Source organism: Prionailurus bengalensis, chromosome A3 (genome assembly GCF_016509475.1).
Source record: "Prionailurus bengalensis isolate Pbe53 chromosome A3, Fcat_Pben_1.1_paternal_pri, whole genome shotgun sequence".
NCBI lineage: Eukaryota > Metazoa > Chordata > Mammalia > Carnivora > Felidae > Prionailurus > Prionailurus bengalensis.
Window position 1 is genome coordinate 50224954 of NC_057354.1, and position 14560 is coordinate 50239513.

General features: G+C 41.0%; 1 pseudogene; it reads right to left on the minus strand.

The window, feature by feature from the left end:
• Nucleotides 1-214: 214 nt before the first annotated feature.
• Nucleotides 215-8274, minus strand: LOC122467061 (annotated as a pseudogene).
• Nucleotides 8275-14560: the final 6286 nt, after the last annotated feature.

The following is a 14560-nucleotide window of genomic DNA, read 5'->3' on the forward strand; positions in this document are numbered from 1 at the left end:
TTTGTTCTGGGGTTGGTCTAAAGCCAGAGTTCCAGTGCATGAAAAGCTTGCAAATTCTAAAGGAGATTTAATAATGCCAATATGATTTTTAAGTCCTTTTCAAAATGTGTTAAATTTTTACATGAATACTGGAATCCTCAAAATTAGATGGTCATTTCAAACAATACTACTTTCAGATGATCCCTTTGGTTTAGAAACCCTGCACCTCTTTGTTTTGATCAAAATTCATATAGCTTTTCTTCAACTTATTAAAAAAAACTCTGCCTAACATATAGTTTTATTTTTTAAATAACAAATATATTCCAGCTTGCAGAGACCTGGGGGAGCAGGTGTCACAAACCAACTTTCCTTGTCATTTCCCTACAAATGCTGCCACCATTGGTGTCCCTATTCTCCCTCTCGCCAAACCTGCCAATTCTTCAATCTCAGCATTGAATTTATGTATTCCCATTCCATTGCTTCTTGGCCTTATTAGCATTTGAAGATCCCACACTTGTCATCAGTCATTCAAGGTAACTGCTGAGACTCATTCCTTTCATGGTGACTGTGGCTTCTTCAGTCAAAACAGTTTTATCTGGGTCCTGAGGATGTGGTTTGTATAGAAGTCTCACCTACTGAAGCCATATTTGTAAATAAAACATTAATAGATTAAAATCCCTTTGTTTTCTCTGTAGGATCCACTACAGAATGTTCTTGCACATGTTTTATTTTTATTCCAATATATGAAGTTTATTGTCAAATTGGTTTCCATACAACACCAGTGCTCATCCCAAAAGGTGCCCTCCTCAATACCCATCACCCACCCTCCCCTCCCTCCCACCCCCCATCAACCCTCAGTTTGTTCTCAGTTTTTAAGAGTCTCTTATGCTTTGGCTCTCTTCCACTGTAACCTCTTTTTTTTTCTTTTCCTTCCCCTCCCCCATGGGTTTCTGTTTCTCAGGATCCACATAAGAGTGAAACCACATGGTATCTGTCTTTCTCTGTATGGCTTATTTCACTTGGCATAACACTCTCCAGTTCCATCCATGTTGCTACAAAGGGCCATATTTCATTCTTTCTCATTACCACATAGTACTCCATTGTGTATATAAACCACAATGTCTTTATCCGTTCATCAGTTGATGGACATTTAGGCTCTTTCCATAATTTGGCTATTGTTGAGAGTGCTGCTATAAACATTGGGGTAGAAGAGCCCCTATGATTCAGTACTCCTGTATCCCTTGGGTAAATTCCTAGCAGTGCTATTGCTGGGTCATAGGGTAAGTTTATTTTTAATTTTCTGAGGAACTTCCACACTGTTTTCCAGTGTGGCTGCACCAGTTTGCATTCCAAATTGGCTGCACCAATTTGCATTCCCACCAACAGTGCAAGAGGGTTCCCATTTCTCCACCTCCTCTCCAGCATTTATAGTCTCCTGATTTTTTCATTTTGGCCACTCTGACTGGCGTGAGGTGATATCTGAGTGTGGTTTTGATTTGTATTTCCCTGATGAGCAACGTTGAGCATCTTTTCATGTGCCTGTTGGCCATCTGGATGTCTTCTTTAGAGAAGTGTCTATTCATGTTTTCTGCCCATTTCTTCACTGGGTTATTTGTTTTTCGGGTGTGGAGTTTGGTGAGCTCTTTATAGATTTTGGATACTAGCCCTTTGTCCAATATGTCATTTGCAAATATCTTTTCCCATTCTGTTGGTTGCCTTTTGGTTTTGTTGATTGTTTCCTTTGCTGTGCAGAAGCTTTTTATCTTCATAGGTCGCAGTAGTTCATCTTTGCTTTTAATTCCCTTGCCTTTGGGTATGTGTCAAGTAAGAAATTGCTACGGCTGAGGTCACAGAGGTCTTTTCCTGCTTTCTCCTCTAGGATTTTGATGGTTTCCTGTCTCACATTCAGGTCCTTTATCCATTTTGAGTTTATTTTTGTGAATGGTGTGAGAAAGTGGTCTAGTTTCAATCTTATGCATGTTGCTGTCCAGTTCTCCCAGCACCATTTGTTAAAGAGACTATCTTTTTTCCATTGGATATTCTTTCCTGCTTTGTCAAAGATTCGTTGGCCATACTTTTGTGGGTCTAGTTCTGGGGTTTCTATTCTATTCCATTGGTCTATGTGTCTGTTTTTGTGCCAATACCATGCTGTCTTGATGATTACAGCTTTGGAGTAGAGGCTAAAGTCTGGGATTGTGATGCCTCCTGCTTTGGTCTTCTTCAAAATTACTTTGGCTATTCGGGGCCTTTTGTGGTTCCATATGAATTTTAGGATTGCTTGTTCTAGTTTTGAGAAGAATGCTGGTGCAATTTTGATTGGGACTGCATTGAATGTGTAGATACCTTTGGGTAGTATTGACATTTTGACAATATTCTTCCAGTCCATGAGCACGGAATGTTTTTCCATTTCTTTATATTCAATTTCCTTCATAAGCTTTCTATAGTTTTCAGCATACAGATCTTTTACATCTTTGGTTAGATTTATTCCTAGGCATTTTATGCTTCTTGGTGCAATTGTGAATGGGATCAGTTTCTTTATTTGTCTTTCTGTTGCTTCATTATTAGTGTATAAGAATGCAACTGATTTCTGCACATTGATTTTGTATCCTACAACTTTGCTAAATTCATGTATCAGTTCTAGCAGACTTTTGGTGGAATCTATCGGGTTTTCCATGTATAATATCATGTCATCTGCAAAAAGTGAAAGCTTAACTTCATCTTTGCCAATTTTGATGCCTTTGATTTCCTTTTGTTGTCTGATTGCTGATGCTAGAACTTCCAGCACTATGTTAAACAACAGCGGTGAGAGTGGACATCCCTGTCGTGTTCCTGATCTCAGGGGAAAAAGCTCTCAGTTTTTCCCCACTGAGGATGATGTTAGTTGTGGGCTTTTCATAAATGGCTTTTATGATCTTTAAGTATGTTCCTTCTATCCCGACTTTCTCAAGGGTTTTTATTAAGAAAGGGTGCTGGATTTTGTCAAAGGCCTTTTCTGCAGCGATTGACAGGATCATATGGCTCTTATCTTTTCTTTTATTAATGTGATGTATCACGTTGATTGATTTGCGAATGTTGAACCAGCCCTGCAGCCCAGGAATGAATCCCACTTGATCATGGTGAATAATTATTTTTATATGCTGTTGAATTCGATTTGCTAGTATCTGATTGAGAATTTTTGCATCCATATTCATCAGGGATATTGGCCTGTAGTTCTCTTTTTTTACTGGGTCTCTGTCTGGTTTAGGAAGTAAGTAATACTGGCTTCATAGAACGAGTCTGGAAGTTTTCCTTCCCTTTCTATTTTTTGGAATAGCTTGAGAAGGATAGGTATTATCTCTGCTTTAAATGTCTGGTAGAACTCCCCTGGGAAGCCATCTGGTCCTGGACTCTTATTTGTTGGGAGATTTTTGATGACTGATTCAATTTCTTCGCTGGTTATGGGTCTGTTCAAGGTTTCTATTTCCTCCTGATTGAGTTTTGGAAGCGTGTGGGTGTTTAGGAATTTGTCCATTTCTTCCAGGTTGTCCAGTCTGTTGGCATATAATTTTTCATAGTATTCCCTGATAATTGTTTGTATCTCTGAGGGATTGGTTGTAATAATTCCATTTTCATTCATGATTTTATCTATTTGGGTCATCTCCCTTTTCTTTTTGAGAATCCTGGCAAGAGGTTTCTCAATTTTGTTTATTTTTTCAAAAAACCAACTCTTGGTTTCCTTGATCTGCTCTACAGTTTTTTTAGATTCTATATTGCTTATTTCTGCTCTGATCTTTATTATTTCTCCTCTTTTGCTGGATTTAGGCTGTCTTTGCTGTTCTGCTTCTATTTCCTTTAGGTGTGCTGTTAGATTTTGTATTTGGGATTTTTCTTGTTTCTTGAGATAGGCCTGGATTGCAATGTATTTTCCTCTCAGGACTGCCTTCGCTGCATCCCAAAGCGTTTAGATTGTTGTATTTTCCTTTTCATTTGTTTCCATATATTTTTTTAATTTCTTCTCTAATTGCCTGGTTGACCCATTCATTCTTTAGTAGGGTGTTCTTTAACCTCCATGCTTTTGGAGGTTTTGCAGACTTTTCCTGTGGTTGATTTCAAGCTTCATAGCACTGTGGTCTGAAAGTATGCATGGTATGATCTCAATTCTTGTATACTTATGAAGGGCGGTTTTGTGACCCAGTATGTGATCTATCTTGGAGAATGTTCCATGTGCACTCGAGAAAAAAGTATATTCTGTTGCTTTGGGATGCAGAGTTCTAAATATATATCAAGTCCATCTGATCCAATGTATCATTCAGGGCCCTTGTTTCTTTATTGACTGTGTGTCTAGATGATCTATCCATTTCTGTAAGTGGAGTGTTAAAGTCGCCTGCAATTACCACATTCTTATCAATAAGGTTGCTTATGTTTTTGAGTAATTGTTTTATATATTTGGGGGCTCCCGTATTCGCCACATAGACATTTATAATTGTTAGCTCTTCCTGATGGATAGATCCTGTGATTATTATATAATGCCCTTCTTCATCTCTTGTTACAGCCTTTAAAGTCTAGTTTGTCCTATATAAGTATGGCTACTCCAGCTTTCTTTTGACTTCCAGTGGCATGATAAATAGTTCTCCATCCCCTCACTTTCAATCTGAAGGTGTCCTCAGGTCTAAAATGAGTCTCTTGTAGACAGCAAATAGATGGGTCTTGTTTTTTTTTATCCATTCTGATACCCTAAGTCTTTTGGTTGGCACATTTAGTCCATTTACATTCAGTGTTGTTATAGAAAGATATGGGTTTAGAGTCATTGTGATGTCCATAGGTTTCATGCTTGTAGCGATGTCTCTGGTACTTTGTCTCACAGGATCCCCCTTAGGATCTCTTGTAGGGCTGGTTTAGTGGTGATGAATTCCTTCAGTGTTTGTTTGTTTGGGAAGACCTTTATCTCTCCTTCTATTCTAAATGACAGACTTGCTGGAGAAAGGATTCTCGGCTGCATATTTTTTCTGTTCATCACGTTGAAGATTTCCTGCCATTCCTTTCTGGCCTGCCAAGTTTCAGAAGAGAGATCAGTCACGAGTCTTATAGGTCTCCCTTTATATGTTAGAGCACGTTCATCTCTAGCTGCTTTCAGAATTCTCTTTATCCTTGTATTTTGACAGTTCCACTATGATATGTCGTGCAGAAGATCGATTCAAGTTACGTCTGAAGGGAGTTCTCTGTGCCTCTTGGATTTCAGTGCCTTTTTCCTTCCCCAGTTCAGGGAAGTTCTCAGCTATTATTTCTTCAAGTACCCCTTCAGCACCTTTCCCTCTCTCTTCCTCCTCTGGAATACCAATTATGCGTATATTATTTCTCTTTAGTGTATCACTTAGTTCTCTAATTTTCCCCTCATACTCCTGGATTCTTTTTTATCTCTCTTTTTCTCAGCTTCTTCTTTTTCCATAATTGTATTTTCTAGTTCACCTATTCTCTCCCCTGCCTCTTCAATCCGAGCCGTAGTTGTCTCCATCTTATTTTGCAGCTCATTGATAACATTTTTTAGCTCCTCCTGGCTGTTCCTTAGTCCCTTGATCTCTGTAGCAAGAGATTCTCTGCTGTCCTTTATACTGTTTTCAAGCCCAGCGATTAATTTTATGACTATTATTCTAAATTCACTTTCTGTTATATTGTTTAAATTATTTTTGATCAGTTCATTAGCTGTTATTTCCTGGACGTTTTTCTGAGGGGAATTCTTCCGTTTCGTCATTTTGGATAGTCCCTGGAGTGGTGCGGGGCTGCGGGGCACTTCCCCTGTGCTGTCTTGAATAACGTGCATTGGTGGGCGGGACCGCAGTCAGACCTGATGTCTGCCCCCAGCCCACCACTGGGGCCACAGACTGGTGTGTGCCTTCTCTTCCCCTCTCCTAGGGGTGGGATTCACTGTGGGGTGGCGTGGCCCAATTGGGCTACTTGCACACTGCCAGGCTTGTGGTGCTGGGGATCTGGCATATTAGCTGGGGTAGATCGGCAAGGTGCACAGGGACGGGAGGGGCAGGTTCAGCTCGCTTTTCCTTCGGAGATCAGCTTCGGGAGGGGCCCTGCAGCACTGGGAGGGAGTCAGACCTGCCAGAGGGATGGATCTGCAGAAGCACAGCGTTTGGTGTTTGCGTGGTGCAAGCAAGTTCCCTGGCAGGAACTGGTTCCCTTTGGGATTTGGGCTGGGGGATGGTCGAGGGAGATGGAGCTGGCAAGCGCCTTTGTTCCCCGCCAAGCTGAGCTCTGTCATCTGGGGCTCAACTCTCCTTCCTGTTGTCCTCCAGCCCTCCCGTTCTCCGAGCAGAGCTGTTAGCTTATAACCTTCCAGATGTCAAGTCCCCCTTGCTGTCAGAACACACTCCGGCCCCTCCGCTTTTGCAAGCCAGACTCGGGGGCTCTGCTTGGCAGGCGGGCCGCCCCTCCCCCTCCCCGGCTCCCTCCCACCAGTCCGTGGAGCGCGCACCGCCTCGCCGCCCCTCCTACCCTCTTTCGTGGGCCTCTCGTCTGCACTTGGCTCCGGAGACTCCATTCTGCTAGTCTTCTGGCGGTTTTCTGGGTTATTTAGGCAGGTGTAGGTGGAATCTAAGTGATCAGCAGGACGCGCGGTGAGCCCAGAATCCTCCTACACCGCCATCTTCCCAGGATCTCCTCTGCACATGTTTTAGTTCTTGCTGCACCAATAGATTTCACAATGGAAGGCAGTCTCCTCTGTACTGAGAAGTCTATGGCTGTGCAGCTTTCCAGGGGGATCTGTCTGTCCAGTACATCGGTTGCAACCATGCTTGGGTTCATAGGTTTTGGGTTATTTCTGCACTGCAGCTGTTTTAACAGTTTCCCATGGGTAGTCAAAGACCTGCTCTGAAGTCTACATCTTTATGGTGCTGGTACCTGCATGAAGTCCAGGGGGCCCCTGGAGGACAAGAGGCCAAAAAGTCACACTTGCCCCTGCCCTGCCCCCAGCCACCCCACCGCCATTTTAATTTCTTTCTATTTTTTTAATGTTTATTTTTGAGAGAGAGAGAGAGAGAGGGTGTGAGCAGGGGAGGGGCAGAGAGAGGGATACACAGAATCTGAAGCAGGCTCCAGGCTCTGAGCTGACAACAGAGCTTGATGTGGGGCTCAAACTCATGGACCGTGAGATCATGACCTGAGCTGCAGACACCTAACCGAGCCACCCTGGTGCTCCTGAATTTCTTTTAAATAATCTCTTGCTGTATAGGGAGAAGGTAGGTCTCTGCATCTTTTGTTTCTGGTGATGTGCATTGTGTAGGCCCCAAGCTGGATTTCTGGGATATGTGTTTCCTTTTTTTTTTTTTTTTTATATGAAATTTATTGACCAATTGGTTTCCATACAACACCCAGTGCTCATCCCAAAAGGTGCCCTCCTCAATATGGGATATGTGTTTCCAAATCAACCTGGGCAGGTGGAGCTGATGGTCTATCAAAATTCTCAGTATATGTAATGTTTAATGACAATAATATGTATCATCTGGCTATTTGGGAAGGCAGAAAGGAAGGACACAGTGGATTTTGCCCATTTCCGATAGCAATGCCTGGTCTGGCTCTTGTCTGCTTGTGAATTTGTGAGGTGGCTACCAGTATCACCACTTGGAAGAGGGAAATAGAAACTGGGGCTAGAAGAGGAACTTTGTGCAAGTTCCCCCATACCCAGATTCACACTGACTAAAAAGTCACATGAAGCGGAGGGCATCTTCTGTTTTTTGATGAAATGTGAACAGTAGTGGCTGGAGAGGCATAGAGTGCTCCTATCTGGTAGTCTGTGGCCTTTCTCCACCCGGCCCCTGCACAAGCAGCCCAGTAATCTGAAAGAGGCATTCAAATTTGAAAGTCCAGATAACCCCAGCACCTGGCATATGCTGTATGTGCAGTTTCATTTTTACATGGGAAATGTTTCTGTCCAAAATTATATTCAAGAAACCAAGTTATAGAAAGACTTTACTTGGGATGTGAATTTGTATATTTTCATAGTAGACCTACTTAGGTCCATAGGCTGTCCTTTGCAGATTATTTTCATTATCAAAAGAATTTCAACCCATAATTTTTGTAGCTGGATCAGATTTTCACCTAAATCTCTATGGATAAACAATAGGGAAAAATTCCCTAGTGAGTGGGGTGGATGATGTTGCCATTTTAACTGTGGGTCTGTAGCCACTCCCTTGTATTCTACTCCCAGAGCACATGGAAGCATGCAGCCAGGTGAGCCCAGCAGTCCACACGGGTCTGCTGTGAGGATGCATGGCTGTGGAGCACATTGCTGTGTTGCCAGCCCAGCAGCATTCCCGAACTTAAACTATATGATGTATTTTTGTATTTAATTTCCCAAATAAAATAATAAGTATATTATTTACTTGAAATGAATGTATACTAGTAGGAAATTTGGAATTTGGGGGCTTTATTGATTTATATTGACTACCTTTCTATTTAGAATTGTGGTTAGATTTTTAAACATGTTTTTTTTTTTAAATAATTAAATCTTTTTTTAAAATTTACATTCAAATTAGTTAGCATATAGTGCACCAATCATTTCAGTATATTCCTTAGTACCCTTACCAATTTAGCCCATTTCCCCCTCCCACACCCCCTCCAGTAACCCTCTGTTCTCAATATTCATGAGACTCTTCTGTTTTGTCCCCCTCCCTGTTTTTATATTAGTTTTGTTTCCCTTCCCTTATGTTCATCTGTTTTCTCTTAAAGTCCTCATATGAGTGAAGTCATATGATATTTGTCTTTCTCTAATTTCACTTAGCATAGTACCCTCCAGTTCCATCTACATAGTTGCAAATGGTAAGATTTCATTCTTTTTGATTGTCGAGTAATACTCCATTGTGTATATATATATATATGCCACATCTTCTTTATCCATTCATCCATCTATGGACATTTGGGCTCTTTCCATACTTTGGCTATTGTTCATAGTGCTGCTATAAACATGGGGGTGCATGTGTTGCTTGGAAACAGCACACCTATATCCCTTGGATAAATACCTAGTAGTGCAATTGCTGGGTCATAGGGTAGTTCTATTTTTAGTTTTTTGAGGAACCTCTGTACTGTTTTCCAGAGTGGCTGCACCAGCTTGCATTCCCATAAACATGTATTTTCTTATGCAGGTAATAATACATGCAGCTAGGGAAAATAAGTTAAACAATGTAGGAAATGAAATTCTGTTCCCCCTTCCCTAGCAGACACTGCCACCAATGTGCTCACTGCTAACTCATCTCACACAAAGTCCAATCCCATTTCTTTCTAAATGGTTTCCTAGTTATTGTCAATTTAGTCCTAATGTGAGTGGAGTCTTTTTTCTATTATATTTCCTAACTGGCTGCAGCTGAAACATGTAAAAAGCTGCAAATTATGACTTGGCCACATCCTAGTATTTATATAAACTCATTTTTTCATATTGATATTGTCCAGAACTTCCAGAAAAATGACCACTGCTAGCAACAAGTGGCAGCTTATCTTTTTCCTGACTTGGTTGGATGCCAGTCTTCTTTCTCAACTTTTCTATTCCATACTTGAGGAAAAATACCAAAATCTGTGGCCTCTCTCAGTGCAACTTGAAGTCTCAAAATAAATTCAATGTTGTAATTAAAAATAAAACAATGGTTGGGGTGCCTGTGTGGCTCAGTCGGTTGAGTGCCGATTTCAGCTCAGGTCATGATCTCATGGTTTGTGAGTTCGAGCCCCGCATTGGGCTCTGTGCTGACAGCTTGGAGCCTGGAGCCTGCTTCGGATCCTGTGTGTGTGTGTCTCTCTCTCTCTTTGCTCCTCCCCCACTCATGCTCTCTCTCTTAAAAATAAAAAAAACATTAAAAAAAATTGTTTTAAATAAAAAAACAGTGGGGAAGATGGCAGAGCAGCATGGAAATTCTCTGCTTCTTTCGTCCCTGAAATGCAGCTAGATCAGCACCAAACCATTTTGCACACCTAGAGAAATTGATCTGAGGACTAATGCAACAATCTGCATAACTTGAGCTACAGAACTTGGCAAGCACAGGGCACAGAGAGATGAACTGGGGGAGAGAGAAGCCACGGAGGGTGGGGAGCTGTTTTTGCCGAGGGCAGAGACAGGGAAGAGTACAGGAAAAGCACTCCCCGCAAAAGCAGCTGGCGACTAGGAGAAAGAGTGGGAACACCTGCAAGGAACTGAAGAAAGGGAAAAGGAGAAAGGAGAGGGTTTATACAGAGCTCTGCAGCTCGATACCTGGATACCTGGCGGTGCTCTGATAGGAAGGGCAAATCTCCAGGAGCAGTGAGGTCCGAAGTGTCCTAGGGCGACATGGAGGGGAAGTACTTCCCCTGCAGGGAGGACATTTGGTAGAGGCTGTGTGGCCTCCCCACAAGCAAAGGGCCCAGCGGACCCCAGATTACAGCCATGTTTGCTGGTGTTGAAGCTAAGATGCCGTAGCAGGATTCTCCCAGAGTCGTGACACTGAGGCTTTTTGATTTCCAGGAAGCAACTTTATTCGTGCCAGCACCGCTCAGTTGGTTTTGTACCCAAAGAACTGAGCACTGAACCTCACATGGCATAGTTTTTTATACATTTTCTATTTATTTGTCTCCCATATATGGTAACACAAATAAACATGCAGTCTGATTAGTCTCCGTTTACAAAGTCAAGAGGGATGTCACGGAGGCACATAGCCAGGTTACCTTGAAGTTTTCTCTCCTTTTTCTCCCCTCTCCTTAGGGAGGGGACCCTACCACAACGCTAGGGTGCCATGAAGCCTGGTGCCAGATGTGTGTTGTGATTTACCATAGTCCCTAAACTGCTGCTACACAATTACACAAAAATTCTCTGGGGCTGGCTAGCACCTGGCCGCAGTCTCAGGGCCTCTGCAGAGGCACGGTTGCATGAGCACGCTCAGAGAACAGGCCAGCATCTGGCCATTGCTCGAGGCCCTCCCCCAGGGGGCCAGAGTGGGTTCAAGCTGCAGGGTGCTCAGAAGTAAGGGGTTTGGAAACACAGCCCCACGTGAGATGAAATTCGGGAGGTGTTAGGATGTCCTTGGAACCACAGTAGAGGGGACGGCCATCTTGCCAGTGCAAACCAATGAAAAGCCCCTAGTAGCGTGCCAGAATGAATTGAAGGTCAACCAATCACCGAGACACAGCACAACCTGACACGAAAAAGGCCCACCCGGACCTAAACCCGGAACTGCTGCAGCTTAAAAACCCCACCCCACCACACCTGGGTGCAACTTCCCTGACCTCTCTCTCTCTCTCTCTCCCTGAGTCATGGAACCTCACCCGAGACCTTAGTTCCCAAATAAAGCCTTTGTTAAAATTGTTTAGCCTCTGACTCCTATCTTTACCCTGCCTTACCCCTGACCCTAACAGGAGGGAAGTGACATTTGGCAGGCTGATGGCTTGGTCACCGACAGCGTAGAAGGAGGGAGTAGAAAGAAGCTGAAGACAAAGGAGGGGTGCTTAATTGCCAATTGGTGAGAGCACAGAGTTCTGATGCTAGAGACTGGGAGGCTGGATGATGCCATTTTCACCTTTCCCGCACATGGCATACATGCATACGCAGGCCACACTGATCCACCACAGTAAGCTAAGCAGCACCACCTACAGGAGAACAGTGCCATTACACAAAATCCCATCAAACTGCATCAATCAAGCCCTAGAGAATGACCACACGTCTCTCTTCTTGCTTAGTGTACAGACTTATAAAGTGCTTCACAGTTTGACTTCTAGGGGAAAGTCTTTCATTCTGTTCGATGGTTCATCTATTCATTTTTTTTTCTTTTCTTATTCTTGGACACAGAAAGAGGAAAAAATTACTTTTATTTTCTGTTTTTATAAAAAAAGATTTTTAATTTTTTCTACTATATTTTTTTATCATTTTTTGTAAAAGTTTTTAGTCTATTTTACTTTCTTCATTCCATCTTATTCCATTTTATTGTAGACATTTTAAAAATATTTTAAAACTTTTTCTTTTTTAACTTTTCCTTTTCTTATTCTTTCTTGTCTAGCCTATCAAGCTTCTTTCAAAAACCAGACAAAAACACACCTAGGATCTAGCTTCCTTTATTTTATTTTTTGTGTTTTTAATTTTTTAAATTTAATTATTTATTTTATTAATTCTTTTCCTTCCTGCAAAATGGCAAAAAAAAAAAAAAAAAAAAAAAAAAGGAATTCACTCCAAAAGAAAGATCAGGAGGAAATGCCAGGAACTTAACACAGATATAAACAAGATGTCTGAACCAGAATTTAAAATAACAAGAATACTAGATGTGGCTGAAAAAACCATAGAATCCCTTTCTGCAGAGACAAAAGAAGTAAAATCTAGTCAGGATGAAATTAAAAATGCAACAACTGAGACACAATCATTAATGGATGCCACAGAGGCAAGGATGGATGAACCAGAGCACCAAATCAGCCATATAAAAGACAAACTTATGGACAATAAATAATGAAGCAGAAAAAAAAGAGGGAAACTAAGGCAAAAGAGCATGATATAAGAATTAGAGAACTCAGTGACTCATTAAAAAGGAATAACATCCAAATCATAGGAGTCCCAGAAGATGAAGAGAGAGGAAAAGGGGTAGAAGGTTTGTGTGAGCAAATCATAGCAGAAAAATTTCCTAACCTGGGGAAAGATGCAGAAATAAAAATCCAGGAAACACAGAGAAGACCCAGTAGATTCAGCAAAAACTGACCATCACCAAGGCATATCATAGTCAAATTCACAAAACACACAGACAAGGAAAGAATCATGAAAGCAGCAAGGGAAAAAAAGTCCTTAACCTATAAGGGAAGACAGGTTCACAGCAGACCTATTCACAGAAACTTGCTAGAAAGTGGCAGGATATATTCAATGTGCTGAATCAGAAAAATACGCAGTCAAGAATTCTTTATTCAGCAAGACTGTCATTCAAAACAAAAGGAGTGATAAGGAGTTTCCCAGATAAATAAAAACTAAAGGAGTTCATAACCACTAAACCAGCCCTGCAAGAAATTTGGGGAGAAAAGATAAAACAAAACAAAAAGATCAAAAGCAACAAAGACTAGAAAGGACCAGAGAACACCATCAGAAACTCTAGCTCTACAGGCAACAGAATGGCAATAGGTTCATATCTTCCAGTACTCATTCTGTCAATGGACTAAACACTCCAATCAAAAGATATAGGGTAACAGAATGGATAAGAAAACAAGATCCATCTATATGCTGTTTACAAGAGACCCACTTTAGACCTAAAGACAACTTTCAGATTGTAAAGAAAGGGGATGGAGAACCATCTATCATGCTTTCTTTCCAAAAGAAAGCCAGAGTAGCCATACTTATATCAGACAATCTAGATTTTAAAAGACTCTAACAAGAAGGGCACTATGTCATAATTAAGCAGTCTATCCACCAAGAAGATCTAACAATTGTAAACATTTATGCCTTCAACGTGGAAGCACCCAAATATATAAATCAATTAATCACAAAGAAACTCATTGATAATAATACCATAATGGTAGGGAACTTCAACACCCCACCTACAGCACTGGACAGATCACCCAAGCAAAAAATCAACAAGGAAACGATGGCTTTGAATGACACACTGGACCAGATGGACTTAACAGATATATTCGGAACATTTCATCCTAAAGCAGCAGAATATACATTTTTCTCCAGTGCACATGGAACGTTCTCCAGAATAGACCATATACTAGGACACAAATCAGCCCTAAGTAAGTATAAAAAGATCGAGATCATACAGTGCATATTTTCAGACCACAACGCTATGAAACTCGAAATCAACCACAAGAAAAAATGTGGAAAGACAACAAATACTTGGAGACTAACGAACATCCTACTCAAGAATGAATTGTTAACCAAGAAGTTAAAGAGGAAGTTAAAAAGTATATGGAAGCCAATGAAAATAACACCACAGCCCAAAACCTCTGGAATTCAGCAAAGGTGGTCATAAGAGGGAAGTATATAGCAATATAGGCCTTCCTAAATAAGGAAGAAAGGTCTCATATACACAATCTAACCTTACACCTTACATTGACAGAACAGCAAATAAAACATAAAGTGAGCAGAAGATGGGAAATAATAAAGATTAAAGCAGAAATCAATGCTATCAAAAACAAAAATAAAAACAACCCGAAAAACAGTAGAACAGATCAATGAAGCCAGGAGCTGGTGCTTTGAAAGAATTAACAAAACTGATAAACCACTAGCCAGGTTGATCAAAAAGAAAAAGAAAAAAACCCAAATAAATAAAATCAAGAATGAAAGAGGAGAGATCACAACCAACACAGCAGAAATAAAAACAATAATAAGAGAATATTATGAGCAACTATATGCCAACAAATTAGGCAATCTGGAAGAAATGGACAAATTCCTAGAAATATATAAACTATCAAAAATGAAACAGGAAGAAATAGAAAATTTGAACAGACCCATAACCAGTAAAAAAATGGAATTAGTAATCAAAAATTTCCCAATAAAAAAGAGTCCAGGGCCAGATGGCTTTCCAGGGGAATTCTACCAAACATTTAAAGAAGAGTTAACACCTATTTTTTTAAGCTGTTCATAAAAATAGAAATGGAAGGAAAACTTCCAAAC